The sequence below is a fragment of the Leptonychotes weddellii genome, chromosome 5 (genome assembly GCF_054177405.1).
Source record: "Leptonychotes weddellii isolate Sample4059 chromosome 5, ASM5417740v2, whole genome shotgun sequence".
Classification (NCBI taxonomy): Eukaryota; Metazoa; Chordata; class Mammalia; order Carnivora; family Phocidae; genus Leptonychotes; species Leptonychotes weddellii.
In genome coordinates this window covers 135,874,392-135,896,740 of record NC_138373.1, presented here as the reverse complement: position 1 = coordinate 135,896,740, position 22,349 = coordinate 135,874,392, and the positions used below count along the sequence as shown (strand labels likewise).

Below are 22,349 nucleotides of genomic sequence, written 5' to 3'. Positions count from 1 at the left end.
AGAAATACCTTCCCCGTCCAAATTCCCTGCCACATTGCTATAACACTGTCTTCCTGCCTGTCCCATAAGCCCATGATAATAGCCACATCATCATCCTTTCCAGCCCATTCCATGAACTCTGCCACCACTCAATTTTCAACAGCTATACTGATAAATTAATTCACATACCATAAAATTCACCCATCTAAAATAGGCAATTCAGTGGTTTTTGGTATACTCACAGAGTCGTGCAGCCATCAAGACAATATAATGTACAGAATATTTTCATCACCCCCAAAAAGAAACCCTGTACCTATTAGCAGTCACTTCCCAAATCTCCCCTACCCCCACGTCCCCACCCTAAGCAACTACTAATACACTCTCTGCCTCTATCGATTTGTCTGTTCTGGACATTTTATATAAATATGTATGTGCGGGGCACCTGGGTGGCTCAGTTGGTTAAGCATCTGCCTTGGGCTCAGGTCATGATCCCGGGGTCCTAGGATCCAGCCCGGATCAGGCTCCCTGCTCAGCAGGGAGTCTGCTTCTCCTTCTGCCCCTCCCCCCTGCTCATGCTCTCGCATGCTCTCTCTCTCTCAAATAAATAAAATCTTAAAAAATAAATCAATATGTATGGTGTTTGCGACTGGTTCCTTCACTTACCATATTGCTTTCGAGGCTCATCCGCATTATAGCATATATTAGTACCTTATTCCTTTTATTGCTGAATAATATTCTATGTATATAGCACATTTTGGTTAGATAACCAACAGGTGCTGAACATTTGGGTTGTTTCCACTTCTTGGCTGTTATGAATAATGCTGCTACATACAAATCATTGTGTGAATGTTTTCATTTCTCTTGGCCACCACTTATTTTTAGTAGGCTCTCTCCTATTTGCTCTTCTCTGACCCAAAGTCCAGGATCCTCTTTAAAAAGAAAAATATTGGGGTGCCTGGGTGGCTCAGTCCTTAAGCAGCTGCCTTCGACTGAGGTCATGATTCCAGGGTTCTGGGATAGAGCCCCGAATCAGATTCTCTGCTCGGTGGGAAGCCTGCTTCTCCCTCTCCCCCTCCCCCTGCTTGTGTTCCCTCTCTTGCTGTCTCTCTCTCTCTCTCTATCAAATAAGTAAATAGAATCTTTAAAAAAAAAAGAAAAATATTTAGGAAAAAGAAATTCACATACACCATGGACAGAATGAAAATAAGTACAGTCTTTCTGGAGGACAATTCACCAATATCTATCAAACTTCTAAATACATGCACTCTTTGATCTAGGAACTCCATTGCAAGTACCCTACCAAAAAATCCCTCTACAAGAAGTCTGTGGGTGGCTACAAGGATGTTCCCTGAAGCAGAGTGTGCAATAAATAGCAAAGAAAAAAAAAAAATTAAAAATTGTTCAGTAAGAATCATGGAAAAGCAGTATAGTGGATGACTTTGCCATTGGTTAAAATAATAATAATAAGTAGAACCATGTAGTAATATGAAAAGCTGTCCTACATAAGTAAGATAGTTACAGAAAAATGCATATATTTAATGAGTTCACTTACATAAAAAAGGATATATCTGTGTGTGCTTCTTTGTCCACATAAAATGGCTAGAAAAAAACATTTATTTTCATGATAATCAAAGGTTTGGGGAAAAGGGACAATTACTTTGCATTTTATATCCTTTTTGTACAACCCCAATTCTTTCTATCAGAGAAAACTTTCAAAAATCAACTCCCAAATCCAAACCTACATCCATGTTTGTGCCTCCTCTGCAGTGTGTGTATGTGCCCCCCTCCTCACACTGATTCCATTTTCTGGTATTTCATGCATCTTACCCCTGCCTCTACAAACTCTTTTAAGGGTCTATACCTAACAAAAAATTATGCAAAGCCCATTGGGCCTAGAAGGATGGTATCAAGAACTTTCTGTCTCACAATAAACTATTTGTTGATGATGACTGACCAGTATCCAAAGGTTATCTTATGTAATTATTTACTTGTCAAAATTTGACAAAGTGATAAATGAATAGTAAATATCGGTGCTAAGTGCTCATTCTATACAAGAGACTTGATCAGGATTTTGATCTGTTTGTTTGGGTTTTTCTCCCCATTTTTTCTAACATATAGTCAGTTACTACCAGCCAAAGTTACCTACACAGATTACAGAAACATAAATGTGAATGTTTCAGAGCAGATCAAACTCCCAATAAACGAACTCATTCTTTAAGAGCCAATTCAAATACCTGCTTCCTCCATGAAGCTGCCCTTACTCCCTCTCCCTCCCACCCCAGCAGCTGGTCACTTCTACTTTAGTGCTTCCAACGTGCCCTCATTTTATATAGTAATTACTGTTTAAATATTTGACACCTTCCTTAGGCTGTGAATGTTTCTGTCTTAATCACTGCTCCATCCACACTGCCTTGCATAATTTGATACACACAGAAGGGGGCTAAAGAAAGATTGCTCAAACACAGGAGTGGGTGAGTGAAGATGAATTCTCACTCTCAGTACAAAATACTGACAGGCTATGGAGCCTCCAGCGCCTATAGTATTTATCCCACTACCCTAAGTACCAAATTCTTCCTTCCAAAGAAAACTGAAGTCTACCAATAATGACCAGAGTAACATATTTTTTAAGACCTTTTTTAATTTATTTGTCAGAGAGAGAGTGTGTGAGCACAAGCAGGGGGAGTGGCAGGCAGAGGTAGAAGCAGGCTCCCCGCTGAGCAAGGAGCCTGATGCAGGACTTGATCCCAGGACCCTGGGACCATGACCTGAGCTGAAGGCAGATGCTTAACCAACTGAGCCACGCAGGCATCCCCAGAATAACATATATTTTAAATCTCCATCTTCATATGCCAAAAGGCAAGGGCAACCCTGTGGCAGAAAATAAAGATGTTTCAAATAATTAAATGAGAATAAATAGCAGGATTTGGGAGAAATGGGTTCAAGTTCTAGTCCTGTCATTAATAACTGGACAGACCACTAAATTCCCCAGGTCTTCGGACTCCTCCTCTAAAGAAACAGAGAGTAAAACTTGATCACTGCTAAGGCCCTCTATTAGCTCTAACACTTTCAGAGTCCACAGAAAAGAAAATGAACAGAGAATCCATTCTTTCTTTCTTTCATTTACTCAACAAATGTTACTGGATGCTTGTAGTGGAGGACTATGTGTGCACCAAACAAACCCACTTTGTTTTCCTCCTGACACACACATTTCCTGGGCTAACTTGAAAGTCGGTGTGTCTATGGAATTGAGCTCTGGCCAGGGAGAAATGAGTGAGAGTAAGATGTACCAAGCCCAGCCTGGCCCATAAAGCCTTGTGTGCCATCCCCATTCTTAGGCTCTTCCCTCACCTGCCAGCCAGAGACAGATGATCCAATGAAGGGTTCCAAGGCCTTGGGGAATGTCAGGGTCACTGGACGAAAGAAGTCTGGGTCACTGAATGTCTGCATGGAGCAGGGTACCTCCTTCCATCCCTCCCACAGCAGGAAATAAGCTAAGTTAAACCCCTGAGATTTGGGGGTTCTTTGTTATAGCAGATAGCCTACTCTCACTATGTAGTAGTACCTTATATACATGATCACCTTTAAACTTTCCAACAACCTGAGTGGTAGCTATTACTATTTATATTTTACTGAGGCGGAAATAGAGTCTCAGAGAAGGGAAGCAATATGTCAAGGTCACACAGCTTCAAAATGGCCCAGGCAAGATTTGAACCTATTTGAATCTCTAACTCCAAAGTTCATCTTCCTTATTCTTTATCACACAGCTGCTACCAAAGCCCCTCTACACACCCCTCCTTGCTCCTGTGTACCTTGGACTTGTTGCTAAACTTGTTACTGAGAAGCAGTGCAGGATATGGCAAGTAGGCCTATCTAGAAACCAGAGGCAACGGAAGGCCAGAGCTTGGCTTTGCTGCCGTCAAGTATGGTCTTGTATCTGACTCAATTTGGCCTATGAACAGTAGAAGATTAAAGCTCCCACTAAGACCAGAGAACCAGAAATACCAATAACATGCTCTAGGAAATAATCAAGAGATAACTACACCACTTTAATTTTCCGTTAAAAGAGTCAATTTGACATCATTAAGAATGACATTTAAATGCTAATAGAAAAGCCGTGTTTCCGCGTCTCCAGACAAGTATTTGCATGTTAATTAATTCTGAGGATAAGAAACCAGCTTCCAATATGAGGTGTCAAAGGAGACAGTTCCTTTGCAGAGGAAGATAAAAGGCTATGGCAGAGACATAATTAAATTACCTAGTTTGAAGAGTTTTAAAAAGAAATAAGTTATCCTTTGCAATGAAAATTCATATTGTTCTTTTGTGAAGAGTGCATTTTAATGAACGGACCAAAGTGTAGATTTCCAACATCAATGCCCTTTTAATGCAGTACTCTCACCACAGATCAAAATGGCTTTTACCAGAACAGTAGCTAATGAGCTCACAAGGCTGTCAATACTAGAGACAGAAGCTCGGTGCCCTAGAAGCCAATATACCACAAACACACTCTGAATTGTCACAAAGAACAACAGCTTCAATTTTTTAACATTTCTTTTTAGAAGGATCATGCAAATAAGTATAAACCGATAAACCACAGACTCAGAAATATGTGAGGCTGAATATTTTACAAATTAGGCTACCTCGGGGCGCCTGGGTGGCTCAGTTGGTTAAACGACTGCCTTCGGCTCAGGTCATGATCCTGGAGTCCCAGGATGGAGTCCCGCATCGGGCTCCCTGCTCGGCAGGGAGCCTGCTTCTCCCTCTGACCCTCCCCCCTCTCATGTGCTCTCTCTCTCTCTCATTCTCTCTGTCTCAAATAAATAAATAAAATCTTTAAAAAAAAAAACAAATTAGGCTACCTCAAAAGATGATCATTTTTTTAAGATTTTATTTTTAAGTAATCTCTACACTCAACATGGGGCTTGACCCACAATCCCGAGATCAAGAGTTGCCCATTCCACTGACTGAGCCAAGCAGGGGCCCCTAAAAGATGATAATTTTAATGAAGTATACACTCAACCTGCTACACTTACACCATACTTATTAGCATATTATAATTTGTATTGTATAACTTTTACTGTCTACAATAGTTTTTTTCACGTATGATCTCAGCCCTGCAAGATATAAATTATAAATTATGCTGTGTACAGATACAGAAAATTAAGGCTCAGGGAGAGTATATGGATTAACCAAGATCTCAAAGAGTGGTGGGGCCAAGTATAGTTCCCAGGCTTCTGGCTCTAATTTCAATGATCTTAGCACTCTATTACATTACCTTTCTTCTATTATATCTAGCTGCTGATAGTCCCTCCTACTACACACATTATCACTAAGATATTACTAAGTATGTGAAGGACATAGAGATTTGGGGAATAATCACAACTTGAAATAGGGTTTTCTTTTTGTTCCTCAGCAAAGGCCCATTCTAGTAACAAAAGGATGCTGGTTAACTCATTTGTTGTACAGATTTATATTTTGTAAATATATGTGACAAAGGGCTTTACCTAAGAAAAACATTAAAAACAAACAAACAAAAAAACACCTGATAGAAAATATGCAAAAGCTATGAAGAGGCTACTCACAAAAGACCTACAAATGGCTTGCTCAATCCCACTAGTAAAAAAAAAATGCAAATTCAAAGAACAATGAGTTATTATTTTCTCCCATAAAACTGAAAAGTATTTTTTTTTAAAGATTTATTTATTTGACTCAGAGAGAGAGACGGGGAGAGAAGGAACAGAAGCAGGAGGAGTGGGAGAGGGAGAAGCAGGCTTCCTGCCGAGCAGGAAGGCAGACGCTTAACGACTGAGCCACCCAGGCGCCCCCTGAAAAGTATTTTTAAAAATCACTAATTCCATAGGTTGACAAGAGTGGAAACTATTATAACAGTGGGTGAGAGTTTAAAATGGCACAATCTGCAGGGGAAGCTAAATTCCAGTTTTCCAGTTTCAGGAGTTAATTATAAGGAGACAGAAAGGTACTAAAAAATGTATATACATGAATGTTCACAGTCATACTGTTTATAACAGTGAAAAAAATAGAGATAACCTAAGTTTACAACATAAAGTTATTGATTAAATAAATTTTGATGTTATCCACAAAACTCTATAGCCATTGAAAAGGATTATAAAGCCAAATAATTAAAATATGAAACACTGAGTGAAGTAAAGAAGACCAAATGGAAAGATATTCCATGCACATGAACTGAAAGGCTCAATATTGCGAAGATGTCAATTCTCCTACAGATTTGATTGTCAAAGCAACTAATCTATAAATCCAAAGCAATCTTTTTTCTTGCATTATCTTTCTTTTTTTTTTTTAAGACCTTATTTTTTTTGACAGAGAGAGAGAGAGAGAGAAAGAGCTTATAAGTAGGGGGAGGAGGAAAGGGAGAAGCAGGCTCCCTGCTGAGCAAGGAGCCTGATGCTGGGCTCAACCCTGGGATCAGGACCTGAGCCAAAGGCAGACACTTAACTGACTGAGCCACCCAGGTGCCCCTCTTACATACCTTTCTTAATCCAAAGAAATCTTGATCAAAATCCCTGAAGTCTTAGTATGTCTCTGTGTATGTTTATAGAAATTGATAAGCTGGTTCTAAGCTTTATTTGGAAATGCAAAGAACTAAAGAGTATTATCAGGGATTAGTACAAAGAGGACTTAATCTTTACTTTATTAAGCTACAATAATCAAAACTTATATTAGCACAAAAGAAATATACCCACAGAAGAGAAGACAAAATCAGAACTGGATCTGTGCATATATAGATACTTTATTTATGAAAAAGATGGCACTGCAGAGCAATGGAGAATGGATGGTCTTTTTGGTAAATGCTGCTTGATTAACTGGATACCAATATGGTATGAAATAAAACTTAAGTCTAACTTCTCACCATACACATAAATTAAATGCAGGTGAATTGTAGATCTCACTATAAAAAGTAAAACAATAAAGCTGACTTAAGATAACACAGGAGGATATATCCTCAGGGCCTCGGGGTTGAGACTAAGCAAAGATTTCTTAAGTAGGCCTCAAAAAGCACTAGTAATAAAGGGGAAATTGGTAAACTGGATTACATTAAAATCAGGAACTTCCACTAACCTCTATTAAAAGGGTTAGAAAAGCAAACCACACAGATGCCTGGGTGGCTCAGTTGGTTAAGCATCTGCCTTTGGCTCAGGTTATGATCCCAGGGTCCTGGGATTGAGTCCAGCATCGGGCTCCTTGCTCAGCGGGGAGTCTGCTTCTCCCTCTGCCTCTGCCCCTCTCCCTGCTTGTGTGCTCTCTCTCTCTCTCTGACAAATAAATAAAATCTTTAAAAAATAAAAATTCAAAAAAAAAAGCAAACCACAGAGTAGGAGGAGATATTTTTTCCTTTTTTTTTTTTTTTGAGATATTTTTAACACATGTAACTTACAAAGGAACTTATATCTAGAATATATGAAGTACATGGGGCGCCTGGGTGGCTCAGTCGTTAAGCATCTGCCTTCGGCTCAGGTCATGATCCCAGTGTCCTGGGATGGAGCCCCACATCAGGCTCCTTGCTCGGCGGGAAGCCTGCTCCCCCTGCTTGTGTTCCTGCTCTTGCTATGGCTCTCTCTGTCAAATAAATAAATAAAATCTTAAAAAAAAAAAAAAAAAGAATATATGAAGTACAAATAAATAAGAAAAAGTCTGACAATCCTATAGAAAAAACTGAGCAAGAGACTTGAATAAGCACTTTAAACTTCTTCTACCCCCACCAAAGATACCCAAATGGCAATAAACACATGAAAAAGTGTTCAACCTCATTAGTCATCAGGAAAATGCAAATTAAAATCACAAGATACTACCATACACCTAGCAGATTGGATAAAATCAACACAACTGACAATACCAAGTGTTGCCAAAGATACGGAGCAACAGAAACTCACATACATGGGGTGTAAACTGGTGCAACCACTTTAGCAGTATACCCTAAAGTTGAACACAAACATACCCTATGACCCACTAACTCCATTCCTAGGCATAAGAAAAAACAAACAACAAGAATTAAAACCTTCTCATGTCTACCAAAAGCCATGTACAAGAATGTTCATAGCAACGTTTTTCATAATAGCCCCAAACTGGAAAAAACCCCAAGACGATCAACAACAGAGTTAAGTAAATATTTTGGCATTTCATTTCCATGAAAAAATATTCAACAGCCACAGTGAATGAACAAATAATAATACAGGTTAAAAACATGGATGAAGCTCACCAACAAAAATGGAGTAAAAAAGTCAAAACCAAAAAACTGCAAATGCTCCTTTAACACGAAATTTAAAACAGTCACTACAGTGTTAGAAGTCACAATGGCAGTTACCTCTGCTGGGGAAGAGGAGGCTATGGAGGGCTCCTGGGGTACTAGAACTGTTGCTTGATCTAGGTGGGGGTTACATGGATATGTTTGCTTTGTGATCATTTACTGAGCTGTACACTTAAGATCTGTGCACTTTCCTGAACGTATGGTACCCTGCCATAAAATATTTTAATCTGTATTTATCAACTTGGAAATATGTCCATAATGTATTAGCTTAGCTAATACAGGAAAAAAGTAGCTTAGCAAATTATATCTAATTCTCCTTTTGAGATATATAGAATAGAAGCATTCTTATCTAACACATCTAGGACTAGAAGTTAACTGCTTGATTTCAAAAGCAGTGAAAGTGAGGATTCATAAAAACAAACAAACAAAAAAACACCTGCTGCCTAAAACATCTCATTTTTTCACTTACTGCTAGGGACTTCAGTATTTGCTTACTAGAATTCCACATCATCTTTCCTGCATAAATCATATCCATAATCCATCTTCTCTATTTGCAGTTTCAGTTTTGTTAACGTGGAACAAAAATGTAAATACACTTGTGAAGCAATACGAATATGGAATCCTTCATGACTTTTAACATTTCTTCTCAAATCTTTGACAGTTATTCCACCCACTTTGAATTCCAGAGCAATTGTTTCAGAGATAGTCTTGATCACAATTTGCTAAAGCATTCAACCTAATTTTAGTGGAGAAAACTGCTCTATTTTTATACTCATATTTCATTGGTTTATGTAATATTTAGATTACATAATTGCAATAGTAAGTTCAACTGGTATGAACAGGGCTAAGAAAAAACACAAAAGGCTCTTAGTAAGCACACAATTTGGGGCACACTAAAGAGACGTTTGTTAGACATTTGTTAGCAGAATGCATTTAGCCTTAAGAGCACTTTTTTTTTAAGATTTTATTTATTTAAGATTTTATTTATTTATCCCTCGAGAGAGGGAACACAAGCAGGGGGAGTGGAAGAGGGAGAAGCAGGCTTCCCGCTGAGCAGGGAGCCCGATGTGGGGCTCGATCCCAGGACCCTGGGATCATGACCTGAGCCGAAGGCAGACGCTAACGACTGAGCCACCCAGGCGCCCCTTAAGAGCACTTCTAATATATATACTTAAGTCTTTGCATAAGAAATATACACTATAGGGCGCCTGCGTGGCTCAGTTGGTTGAGCGACTGCCTTCGGCTCAGGTCATGATCCTGGAGTCCCGGGATTGAGTCCCGCATCGGGCTCCCTGCTCGGCGGGGAGTCTGCTTCTCCCTCTGACCCTCCTCCCTCTCATGCTCTCTGTCTCTCATTCTCTCTCTCTCAAATAAATAAATAAAATCTTAAAAAAAAAAAAAAGAAATATACACTATATATTCCAAAACATTAATACCTGTTTATCTTGATTGGAGGGGTTTCTAGTAACGTTTAATTAAATTTGCTTGTGTATTTCTTTACAGGGCTTGTAGTCATACATCTTTTTCAAGTCATAAGAACTTGTTATGGGACCACTTTAAGAAAACTGGTGGGGGACGCCTGGGTGGCTCAGTCGGTTAAGCGGCTGCCTTCCGCCCAGGTCATGATCCCAGGGTCTTGGGATCGAGTCCCACATCGGGCTCCTTGCTCAGCAGGGAACCTGCTTCTCCCTCTCTCTCCCCCTGCTTGTGCTCTCTCTGTCAAATAAATAAAATATTTAAAAAAAAGAAAGAAGAAAACTGGTGGGAGCTGGGGAAAATAGATGCCGTGAACCCTGCCCTCCTCGAGTGTGAAATGTGATGATTAGAGCCATTAAATCAAACAGATTCATTGAAACTGCAGCTCTGTCATCGGCTAGCTGTATATCCTTGGGCATGCCTCCCCTCTAAAACTAGGTTTCTTTTCTGTAAAATGGGGATCATACCACCTACTGCAAACAGCTGGTACGGGAATTATCGTGATAATGCAGGATCTAAAGCTGAAGCACAGTACCTCACACACAGTAAGCCTCAATAAATGTTACCTTAAAAAACAACATCAGGAGGGAGGGAGCAAGACGGCAACACAGAAGGCTCCTGAACTTCCCCCCCTCCCACAGACACACCAAATATACAGCTACACAGAATGATTCTTTCTGAGAAAAGTCCAGAAACTAGGTGAGCGACACCTACAAATCAGGCAAATGAGAAAATCCCTACATTAAAACAGGTAGAAAAAGCTGAGACACATCTTGCCATAAATCCCACCCCCAACATTGTGCCATACAATCAAGAAGGAACTTCCAACTCCCAGCTTCTCCCTGAGGAATGAAGGGTTTGGACCACATATCTAGTGCCCCAACTTTTAAGGCTCTCACCCAGAGGACAGGCTCCCAAACACCTTGCTCTGAAAGCCAAAGGGGCTTGCATCCATAAGCCTCATAAGATTATAGCAAACAAAGAAGCAGGTCTTAATAGGCACAGAAGCACTCCAAGGCTATCCCCCAAGGGTTCAGTGCAGAGGTATCAGGCAAAAACATCCATCACTTAGTCTTTACCTAGAAGGGATTTGTGTGCATACTCTACAAACTGCTGCCTGAGGGGCTGACTTTAATTTGGCATGCATCTAGGGCTGGCTGCAACCCACCCCAGAGCCTGGGGGAACTGGCGGGCACTTCCCCCACCTTCACACTATGACCTACTCCATTGATAAAACCAGCTCACCTGCATCTCTCCAGAAGGAGCTTGAACACATGTCTGGCACCCCAGCTTTTGGGACTGCCACCTGAGACAGGCCCCCACACTGCCTAGCTCTGATAGCCGACAGGGCTTACATTCCTGAGTCCCACAGGACTATAGCAAACAAAGAAGCAGTTCTCATCAGGCACCCAGGAGCACTCATTGTGGCTATACCCCCAAGGGCTCAACACAAAGAGAATAGGCAAAAATGCCATCTCCTAGCTTTCACTGGAAGGGGTTTGACTACACATTCCATGAGCTGCTGCCTGAGGATCAGCTTCTAATTAGCATGCTTATTGGGGCTAACTGCAAAACTCCCTGGAGCCCAAAAGTGCCAGTGGGCACTTCCTCCTCCTCCCTCTGGCTCACCCCAACAATAAAACAAACTCACTAGCATTTCCCTGGAAGGAGCTTCTCTGCACATCTAGTGCCCCAGCTTTTATGGCTGACTCGAGGAATGAGCCCACAGATCATGTAGCTTTGATAGTCAAGGTGGCTTGCATTCTGAGTCCGATAGGACTATGCAAATAGAGAAGCAGTTTTAAACAGGAGCAGGTGTACCCACCGCACAGAGCTATATATCCAGGCTCAATGCAGAGGGAGCAGGCAAAAGTGCATTTCACTCAGTTTCTCCCTGGAAGGGGCATAAAGTACACATATTTAGAATATATATACTTTCCCAGCTGCTGCCTGAGATAAGCCTGCAACCAGGTGCTGACTGCAATCCTCCCTCCCCGCCCCCCCCCTTTTAAGACTGATTGGTCTTTAGGTTACAGGATTTTTATTCCCTTGGTGCCCACAGTTCTTAGTCATGCCACTTCATAAATAAGAGTAAAGAGAATAAAGAATAAAGAGGTAGACCAGACAAAGAGTGGTGGGCAGCAAGGCAAAGTTTATTGAGCAATAATACAAAGCTCCCAGAGAGGGAGGGGATCCGAGAGGGTTGCTGTTTTGGTGTTCAAATCTAGGGATATTTATAAGCTCTTCTGCAGAACTATCTTGAGCATCCTGAATGTGGGCCCCCTGTGGACTGGCTGCTAAGGTGTGCCAATCAGGGCTTGGGTTATTGTTCACGTGTTGATGGTCTTTTGGGCTGACATCTGGAGACTAACTGCCTCAACTTGTGATAGTGACCAATGTTTTATGGTTAACTGTTTTGTTTCAGGATGTTTTGCAAAAGCCACTTCTGCAGAGGTTGCTAGACAGGATGCTACTGTGGTCTTGTCTAAGCTGTAAAACAGGATGCTAGTGAGGTTTTGTCTTAGCTGTCCCAGCTCCCTGTTTTCTTTTTGGGGATCCTGGCCCTGACTACCTAATTGTCCAACTAACCCCTAACATTTACACACACTCAGTGACTGGGAACCACCAAGAACAAAGATGGCAGCTTGGACAATCACAAGTTTGAGAGACAACCAGGAGCTCATGGTAGGCTGGTTAACAAAGTTCATCTTCTACATGAAACCAGTCTGTCAAGAAGGGGAGAGGTAGCTGTTTTACCTGATGCATAAAACCAACACAAAGAGTCAAGGATAATGAAGAAACAGGGCAATATGTTCCAAAAAAAAGAACAAGATAAATCTCCAGAAACCAATCTTAATAAAACGGAAATAAGTGATTTATCTGATAGAGAGTTCAAAATAATGGTCATAAAAATGCTCACTGGGGTCAGGAGAGCAATGAAGGAACAAAGTGAGAATTTCAACAGAGAAAGAAAATATAAAAAAGTACCAAACAGAATTCATACAGCTGAAGAATATAATAATTGAACTGAAAAATTCCATAGCAAAGTTCAACAGCAGACTAAATCAAGCAGAAGAAAGGATCAGCAAACTTGGCAGGGCAGTAGAATTCATCCAATCAGACGGGAAAAGGGAAAAAAGAATGAAAAAAATGAAGACAGATTAAGGAACTTATGGGGCACCATCAAGCAGGCCAATATTTGCATTATAGGAGTCCCAGGAAAAGAGAGAAAGAAAGGGCGGGAAAACTTATTCAAAGAAATAACGCTAAAAACTTCCCTAATGTGGGGAAAGAGACAGACATGCAAAGGCAGGAAGCCCAAAAAGTACCCAAATAAGATGAATCTAAAAGACCCAGAGATATTATATCTAAACTATTAAAAATTAAAGACAAAGAGAGATACTTAAAAACAGCAAGAAAAAAGCAACTCGTTATATACAAGAGAACCCCTATAAAACCATTAGCAGATTTTTCAAAAGAAACTTGCAGGCCAGAAAGGTGTGAAATGATATACTCAAAGCTGAAAGAGAAAAACTACCAACTTAAGGAGAGATCAAGAGCTTTTTAAACAAACAAAAGCTGAAGGAATTCATCACCACTAGAATGGCCTTACAAGAAATGTTAAAGGGAGTTCTTCAGGCTGAAATGAAAGCATACCAATTAGTAACAGGAAAATATAAAAGTATAAAACTCCCTGGTAAAGGTAAACATATAGTTAAATTCAGAATACTCCAATGGTGTAATGGTGGTGGGTAAATCACAACTCTAGTATAAAGGTTAAAAGACAAAAGTATTAAAGTATCTATAAGTACAATAATTTGTTGATGGATACACAATACAAAAGGATGTAAAATATGATATCAAAAACTTATAACGTGGGGGAAAAGGGAATGTAAAAATGTAGAGCTCCCAAATGCATTTAAATTGTTATCATCTTAAAATAGACTGTTATAAACATATTTTATACAAATTTCATGGTAACCACAAAGCAAAAGCCTAGAGCAGATACACAAAAAATAAAGAGAAAGGAATCTAAGCATACCACTACAGAAAATCATCACATCACAAAGGAAGAAACCAGGACAAAAGAAAAGAAACTACAAAACAGCCAGAAAACAATGAACAAAATGGCAATAGTAAGCCTATACCTATCAATAACACCTTTAAAAGTGGACTAAATTATCCAATCAAAAGACGCTGAATGGATTAAAAACAAGATTCAACCATATGCTGTCCATAAAAGATTTACTTTAGTTTTAAGGATACACATAGACTAAATGTGAAAGGATAGGAAGAAATATTCCATGAAAATGGAAACCAAAAGAAAACGGGTTAGCTATAATTATATCAGACAAAATAGACTTTAAGTTAAAAACTGTAAGACGAGGGGCACCTGGCTGGCTCAGTAGGTACAGCATGCAACTCTTGATCTCGGGATTGTGAGTTCAAGCCCCATGTTGGGTGTAGAGATTACTTAAAAATAAAATCTTTTTAAAAAATTGTAACAAGAGAGAAAACTGTACATCATATAATAATAAAAGGATCAATTCATCAAGAGAATATAATAATTATAAATATTTATTCATTCAATGTAGGAGCACCTAAATATATAAAGCAAATATTAACATATCTGAAGAGAGAAACAGGCAGCAATACAGTAACAGTAGGGGTCTTCAATACCCCCACTTTCAACAAAGGATAAATCATCCAGACAAAAAAACCAATATAGAAACACTGAACTTAAAATTACACGTTAGACCAGATAGATCTAACAGACATATAAAGAACATTCCATCCAACGGAGCAGAATACTCATTCTTCTCAAGAGCACATGGAACATTCCCCAGGATATATCATATGTTAGGCTACAAAACAAGTCTTAATAAATTAAGAAGATTGAAATCATATCAACCATTTTTTCTGATCACAATGGACTAAAATTATAAATCATTATAAGAAGAAAACTAGACAATTCACAAGTATGTGGAGACTAAACAACGTGCTCCTGAACCACCAATGGGTCAAAGGAGAAGTCAAAAAATGACAAAGATCAGAGCAGAAGTAAATGAAATAGAGACTAAAAAGACAAGAGAAAAAAATCAATGAAACTAAGAGCTGATACTTGACAAGATAAACAAAATTGACAAACTTTTAACTAGATTAAGAAAAAAGAGAGAACGACTCAAACGAATAAAACCAGAAACGAAAGAGGAGACATTACAACTGATAATATAAAAACATTAAGGACCATAAGAAACTACTATGAACAGTTATAATGCCAACAAATTAGATTACCTAAAAGAAATGGATACATTCCTAGAAATATACAACCAAGACTGAATGATGAAAAAAGAGAAAAACCAAACAGACCAAGTACTAGTAAGGAGACTGAATCAGTAATCAAAAACCTCCAACAAAGAAAAATCCAGGAGCAGATGGTTTCACTAGTGAATTCTACCAAACATTAAAAGAATTATTAATGCCAGCCCTTCTCAAACTCTTCCCAAAAATAGAAAAGGAGGGAACACTTCCAAATTCATTTTATGAGGCAAGTATTACCCTGATAGCAAAGACAGACAAGAACACCGCAAGAAAAGACAATTACAGGCCAATATCCCTGATTAATATAGATGTTAAAAAAACAAGACAAAACAAAACAAAAAAACCCCATCAAAACATTAGCAAACTGAATTCAACAGTACATTAAAAGGATCATACAACATGATCAAGTGGGATTTATTCCTGGGATGCAAGGATGGTTCAATGCTTGCAAATCTATAAATGTGATACACCACATTAATGAAATGAAGGATAAAAATTATGTTTTCATCTCAATAGATACAGAAAAGGCATCTGACAAAATTCAACATCTTTTCATGATAAAAACTCTCCAAAAAATGGGTACAGAAGGAATGTCCATCCTCATAATAAAGGCCATATATGACAAGCCCACAGCCAATAACATACTTAAAGGTGAAGAGCTAAAAGGAAAACTCAAATAAAAAAGTAGAATAGTGGTTGCCAGGGACTGCAGAATGAGAGGAAAGAGGAGAGAGTGGTAAAGGGTAGAAACTCAGTTTTAAGATGAGTGAGATCTGAGGATCTAATGTGTAACATGATGACTATAGTTGATAATACTGTATTGTATAATTGAAATTTGATCTGCTAAGAGAGTAGGACTTACGTGTTCACGTGTTTTCACACACACACAAAAGAAAGAAAACAGAATTGAAAAACACAGAATCTCAGGTTGTTCTCAGTAATCACTTTGTCGGTGGTAATGTCAGCATTGCTACATTGAGACTACTGTATATATGTTGTGGAATAAAAGAAATGTTTTTTTTTAAATGAAAGGGGGGCATATAGAAGAAACATATACATAATGTAACAAAATAGATGCAAGGCAAAACAGCACAACCTACTGGCAACATGCTGAGGAAACACAAAGTGAGGTAGGTATGAGGGATCTAAGGGAGATGAGGTTAATTAGAGAAGGCTTCTTATGTAAGAAGGGGCTCCAGTTAAGGCTTAAAGGAAGTGAAGAATAGAAACCAAGAGTTTAACATTTCACCTGATCTCTAGAAGGGAGAGGATATGAAGGAACCACAGATAAATCTGTTGAGACCTTTTACATATGGCTGGAGCTTGGAACATATAGATAAACCCAAAGAAACCAGATTCTTTGTCAATGTGAGATTTAATATTTTAGAGAGCACAGGCAATGGGTTTTCTGCCTAGAACTACAGAAAGAACAAGGACCTTGTCTCTGGTTGGGTACAAGTGAGAAGAAGAAAATCATGGAAATGGACCAAGTGCATTCTGTTTCTGTCACTTGCAACCACAAGACCTAATGCACAGATCTCTAAATTGAGCCAGCTGTCTCCAGGGAGTCCCCACAGGAAAGTTTCATTCCTTTAACCAGCCAGTCTTCCTCTACAACGCTCCAGGCACTGTCCTAGGCCCCAGGAAGAGAGAGATGAATAAAATAAGTTCACTGCCCTTGTGGAGCTTATATTCTAGGTTTGACTTTCTACTACTCAGAAAAGGATAGTTGATGCCATGTACACTTAAAACATCCATCTTCTCAGAACAGGGGAATACCTAAAAAAGAATGACACAGGACCACCTTCACCAGCATCAGCTACATTTTAGAGTTACTTTTAACCTTGACCAAAAGTAGAGGAGACTAGAAAGAAGCATTAGGAGCCTTGCCAATTCAATAAAGGGACTGCAGGACAGCAAAAAGAAAAAAGTCAGACAAAAGTCTCAGAGAGGCCAGAAGCAGGTGACCATTCAAATCAGATGATAACAGCCCAATGGACAACTCCAAAAAAAGTATATTGTGATAGGTGACAACTGGAGTCTTTTAGCTTTTGTTTCAATCAGAAAAAGCAGGACCTTGAATTACACTGAGTATTCCCTTATCACAACCCCATTAAAAGACTGGACGTTTTTGGCTAAATTATGTGTAGCAAAAGACATTGTAATGGTCTTTTCTCCTCTCCCGGGGGGAGGAGAAGACACAGCATGGGAACCATCTATCCACTAAGCGTGGCCCCAGAATCTTCAGATTCACTAAGGAAGGCTTAGGGTGAGTCTCAAAAATAAGCAGAGATTTAGTAACTTGGCCCATTTAAGCTGTCAGAGGATGAGGGTATCAAGAGCAACAGGCAGGCGTTGATATTTACTAGCCATCAGGTATTTACCAGCTACCTCTCAAAAATTATGTTTCTTTATAATGCTATTCTTTCAAACATGAATAATTTAAGCTATACAAATGTTCCTCAGAAGGTAGTAAACTACCTTTTCAAGGAATGTCCATTTTAATCACTTTCAAAATGTTTATTAGTGGTTCTCAAACTATGACCCCAAAGATTACTGGTTAGAGTTCCTCAATCTGGACCAAGATATTCGGCTAAAATCATACAGAGCAGTGTTTCATTAATTTGCAGAAAAAGAAGTTAATAAATAAAACATTCTCCACGTTAAGTAATTTGCACGTATTTTTTTCCCTTAAATCTACAGCACTGCTTAATGTTCTTCATAAAGAATGTGAGAGAAAGATGAGAACAAAAAACAGATAAATTTTATTGGGGGAGAAAAGTAAGAAATAGCCAATCAGGCTTAGTCTAACATCTTTTGTTTCCATTCCTGTGCGTGACTGGAGCTGTGCTTTTTATATTGCAAATTTCTAGGGCAATCGGGGAAAGCACACCCAGGAGACCATTCATTCCCTCACCCTCCCTAAAGAGGCTCGCCTTCACCACACAGCTGCACCGTGGATACCATTGAATATTGGTGTTTACTGGAAAAAGTACTGCTCCAGGAATCAAATGACCTGAGGTAAACCTTGGATCTCAGTTTCCTCATCTCTGAAGTGGAGATATTTGCCCTGCCTACTTCACCGAAGGTGAAATGGATCATGCATTTTAAAGAGCAGTGTAAACTGGAAAGTGCTATACAAATATAAGACATCATCATCATTATTAATTTAAACCTTCATTAAAAACAAACAAGAAAACCAGTAATTCCCTCTTGACCTCTCTCTGAATAACTGTTCAAAAAGCCCTTTACTTCTTGAGAAGCAGGCAGTTGGCACTAAAATGATGTTTACCTTCAAGCATATCAAGCTCACAATCTAATCATTAATAATTTCAAAAATATTAAGCCTTTTCATTCTCTAGATTGGACCTAGACTACATCTTACATTTCTAACTTACAACCATGCTCAAAATTTAAAATGTCCATTCAGCCATATCTCAATTTCTGAATTTCTGAATCAGAAAAATTTATTGATCCCTTATGTTCATTTGTCCATGGGGATTTCTTTCCCAAACAATTCAAAATTGGATGGATGCCTTTCGTTTATATGAGGTATTTATCCTCTTTACTACATTCACATAAAGAATTCCATAAAGATAATTTCCTTGCACATAAAATTACATCAAAAAATTGAGATAAAAGGAGTTTTTATATACTAATGATCTCCATTCCATTCCCTGTAGCCAAAAAATAGTATTTACCAAATATCACAAATAATCTACAATTAGGAAGAAAATTGTTCTAAGGATACCACAGATGCTTTCCTAGAATGAAGGTGAATTTCTTGAGCAACTAAGACTCAAACCCTCTCTCCATGAAAAATTAAAAAGAAAGAAAAAAAGAGGAGGGGGGAAAAAAAGAGGAGGGGAAAAAAAAGAGGAGGGGGACACAGAAGGAGCATGAAGAAATGTGGTATCTGAAACTCTGAGATGACTTTATTTTATTAAAACCCATTGATAAAGGAAAGATTAAGAAGCACGACCTCTATATGCCATTTGTCATCGAAGAACACCACCATCCAACCCGTCACACAAACCAAAAATTCCCAAGTTACTCGAGTCCTTCTTCTCTCTCTTTTCTAACCCTAACATTTCTAGAATTCTGTCACTTCCCTCCATCCCCACTGCCATGATCACCACTCCCTGGGGTTACTGTAATAGCCTTCAAACAGGTCTCCCTGCTTCCAGTGTTGTCATTTCCAATTCATTGTTCACAGAGTGGCCACAGTGATTTTTCCAAAGCCAAAAACCTGATCATGTCTGATTCCCTGATTAAAATAACTCACCAGGAAAAAAAAAATCCTAAATCCGTAATATGGTTTACAAAACCCTTCAAAATCTAAGCCATGCAAAATGGCTCCGGGTCATCTCTCAACCCTCACTGGCCCCTCCCACTCCACCTGCTAACCATACTGAACTCCTTAAAACACACTGAACAAGTCATATTTTCTCTCTCCTTCTGGGCTGTAGAAATAACAGAGCAACCAAAAGAAATAAGGCTTATTTCTCTCATTTAACAAGGGCACAAGTAAGCAAGAAACACTGGTGAACATCTCAACGCTTTCAGAGCCAGTGAGTCTGCTGCTCTTCAGGCCTCTCCCTTGAGGTCCCGTAGGAAGCCATGGACGCTGCATTCATATTCTGGGCACGAAGAATGGAGGAAGAGAGGCTAGAAAATGGGGCAGGACTGACAAAACAGTAATAGTCGCCAAGGGTATGCTTCCTTTGGGTTAAACACGGTTCTAAGTGTTTTATTTATACTCATTTAATTCATTTAAAGCTGTGAGGTAGCCATTCTGGTCTATTCTTCATTGTGCGGGTATAACTTGCCCAAGGTCCCATGACTAGTAAGTGGAAGATCGAGGATTCAGACTCAGAGTCCATGTTCTCTAACTACACCTACTCAGCTTCCCCCAAACAAATTAAAAATAGCCTGTCAAATACCTGCCACCTGGGAGCTTCTCTCCAGCCCCAGGTGGTAAAATCCACCACCCTGGACACACACCAATTCACCATCACTGCTGAGACGCTGCAGTCGGCGGAGCCTGGTGTCCCCTGCTGTCACAGAGCCTTGGCATCACGCAGGCAGCCTGGGACCACAGCAACACGTAAGCACGCTAATAAAAATGGTGCCTGTGCAAAAAAGCGAGAAGACGACTGTCCTCCCAATTTTGTCTTTTTGCCTTTAAAAGTGAGCAACAATCTTTTGTCAAGGGAGATGCTGGACAAAAAGAAAAAACAGAATTTCTAAACTTGAATCCAAAAGGCTAATTAGAATTAGAAGAAGTATATATTTGTTATTCAGGAGACTCTCATCATCCCAGGTTCAAAAACTCAAAATGAGAGAGGAGGTTTGTCCATATTACACACACACACACACACACACACACACACACACACTGCCTTGACTCACAGCCCCCTGTAACAGAGCTGTGAATTTGCCCTTTTCCTGTTAGCAGATTTTTTTTAAGAGAGAGGAACAAAAGTTCTGCTCATTTTTTTTCTCTTGGGTCATCCCAAGTTCACATCAATGTCTCAGAACTTAGAGCCAGAGAATAAAGTAGGCCAGCGGTGACTCCAGCTCAAGTCAGCTCAGACCCTGACTGTACCTCCTATTTGCAGTGTGGCCTGAGTCTCAGCTTCCTCACCTGTAAAAGAAGGAAAAGGCCCACTTGGTGGAGTTGTGGTGCAGACTAGAGAAAATAATCGTGAAGTTCAAGCACAGCACAGCATTCAGGACAATATTATCATCATTCTCCAAGCAGCTGAGGGTTCACAATTGCTTACTTTCCAGCTACCAATATTCCAATGGGTATGGAAGCAAATATCACAGGGCAGCAAATCTTACTCATGTGTTGCGCACCACCAATAAATTAGACTAGCACAGCTGGGGCCTCCCAATAGGAAAATGATTTGTTGGATTCCTTCTGTTTTGTTTTGTTTTAGAGTACATATTCTTTACTATTTTGGCACTTGGGAAGGGATACATTTAAAAAATGAAACTATTTCATCAATTCAAATAATAAATGCTATCTATATGTGGGGAAGTATTACATGATATCTGGAAGAGACTGTTGAGCACTGCCTCTGGATAGGGCACTGAGAGACTGGGGCAAGGAGTAGGAAGGAGACCTTCAGCATGTATAACTTTTGTACCTGTTGACAGTTCAAGATAAGTGTTAAATATTAACACAACATTAAAAAGTTCTATGTATCATTTAAGGTCCAGCTCAACTTCCACCTTGATTCAACCAAACATTTGAGAGCCAAGCCATATGGCCCATAAGGCCCTTCTTGACCTCATGGCTCTTCCTGGCTGACCTTCCCTTTCTGTGAATGCCCACTGTTATCATTTCCATAATTTAGCTCCCAATTATATCTCATATATAGTTGTACCCAGTTCAAGAAAGTCAGGCATAAACATCATACTCAGTGGTGAAAAACTGAGAGCTTTTCCCCTAAGGTCAGGAACAAGGCAAGAATGTCCACTCTCAAGACTTTTATTCAACATAGTACTAGAAGTCCTAGCCAGAGCAATTAAACAACATAAAGAAATAGAAGGCATCCAAATTGGTAAGGAAGAAGTAAAACGCTCACTATTTGCAGATGATATGATACTATATATAGAAAACCCTAAAGACTCCACCAAAAAACTACTAAAACTGATAAATGAATTCAGTAAAGTCTCAGGATGCAAAATCAATGTACAGAAATCTGTTGCATCCCTATACACTAATAATGAAGCAGCAGAAAGTGAAATGAAGAAAATCCCATTTACAATTGTATCAAAAACAATAAAATATCTATGTTTTAGGTAAAGGCCTGTACTATGAGGACTATAGTTCTCATATAAAACACTGATGAAAGAAATTCAAGATGATACAAAGAAATGGAAAGACATTCCATGCTCATGAGTTAGAACAAATATTGTTAAAATGTCTATACTACCCAAAGGAATCTACAGTTTTAATGCAACCCCTATCAAAATATCAACAGCGGGGGCGCCTGGGTGACTCAGTTGGTTGGGCAACTGCCTTCAGCTCAGGTCATGATCCTGGAGTCCCGGGATCGAGTCTCCCATCGGGCTCCCTGCTCGGCGGGGAGTCTGCTTCTCCCTCTGACCCTCCTCCCTCTCATGCTCTCTGTCTCTCATTCTCTCTCTCTCAAATAAATAAATAAAATCTTTAAAAAAAAAAAAATACCAACAGCGTTTTTCATAGAACTAGAACAAACAATCCTAACATTTATGTGGAACCACAAAAAGCCTCAAATAGCCAAAGCAATCTTAAAAA

The 22,349-nt window shown here is 39.3% G+C and overlaps 1 protein-coding gene across 1 annotated transcript in view; it reads right to left on the bottom strand.

The window, feature by feature from the left end:
* The window catches only part of CRADD (CARD and death domain containing adaptor protein), a 168,648-nt gene that overhangs the window by 77,797 nt on the left and 68,502 nt on the right, over nucleotides 1–22,349 (bottom strand). The gene's annotated exons all lie outside the window — the stretch shown is intronic.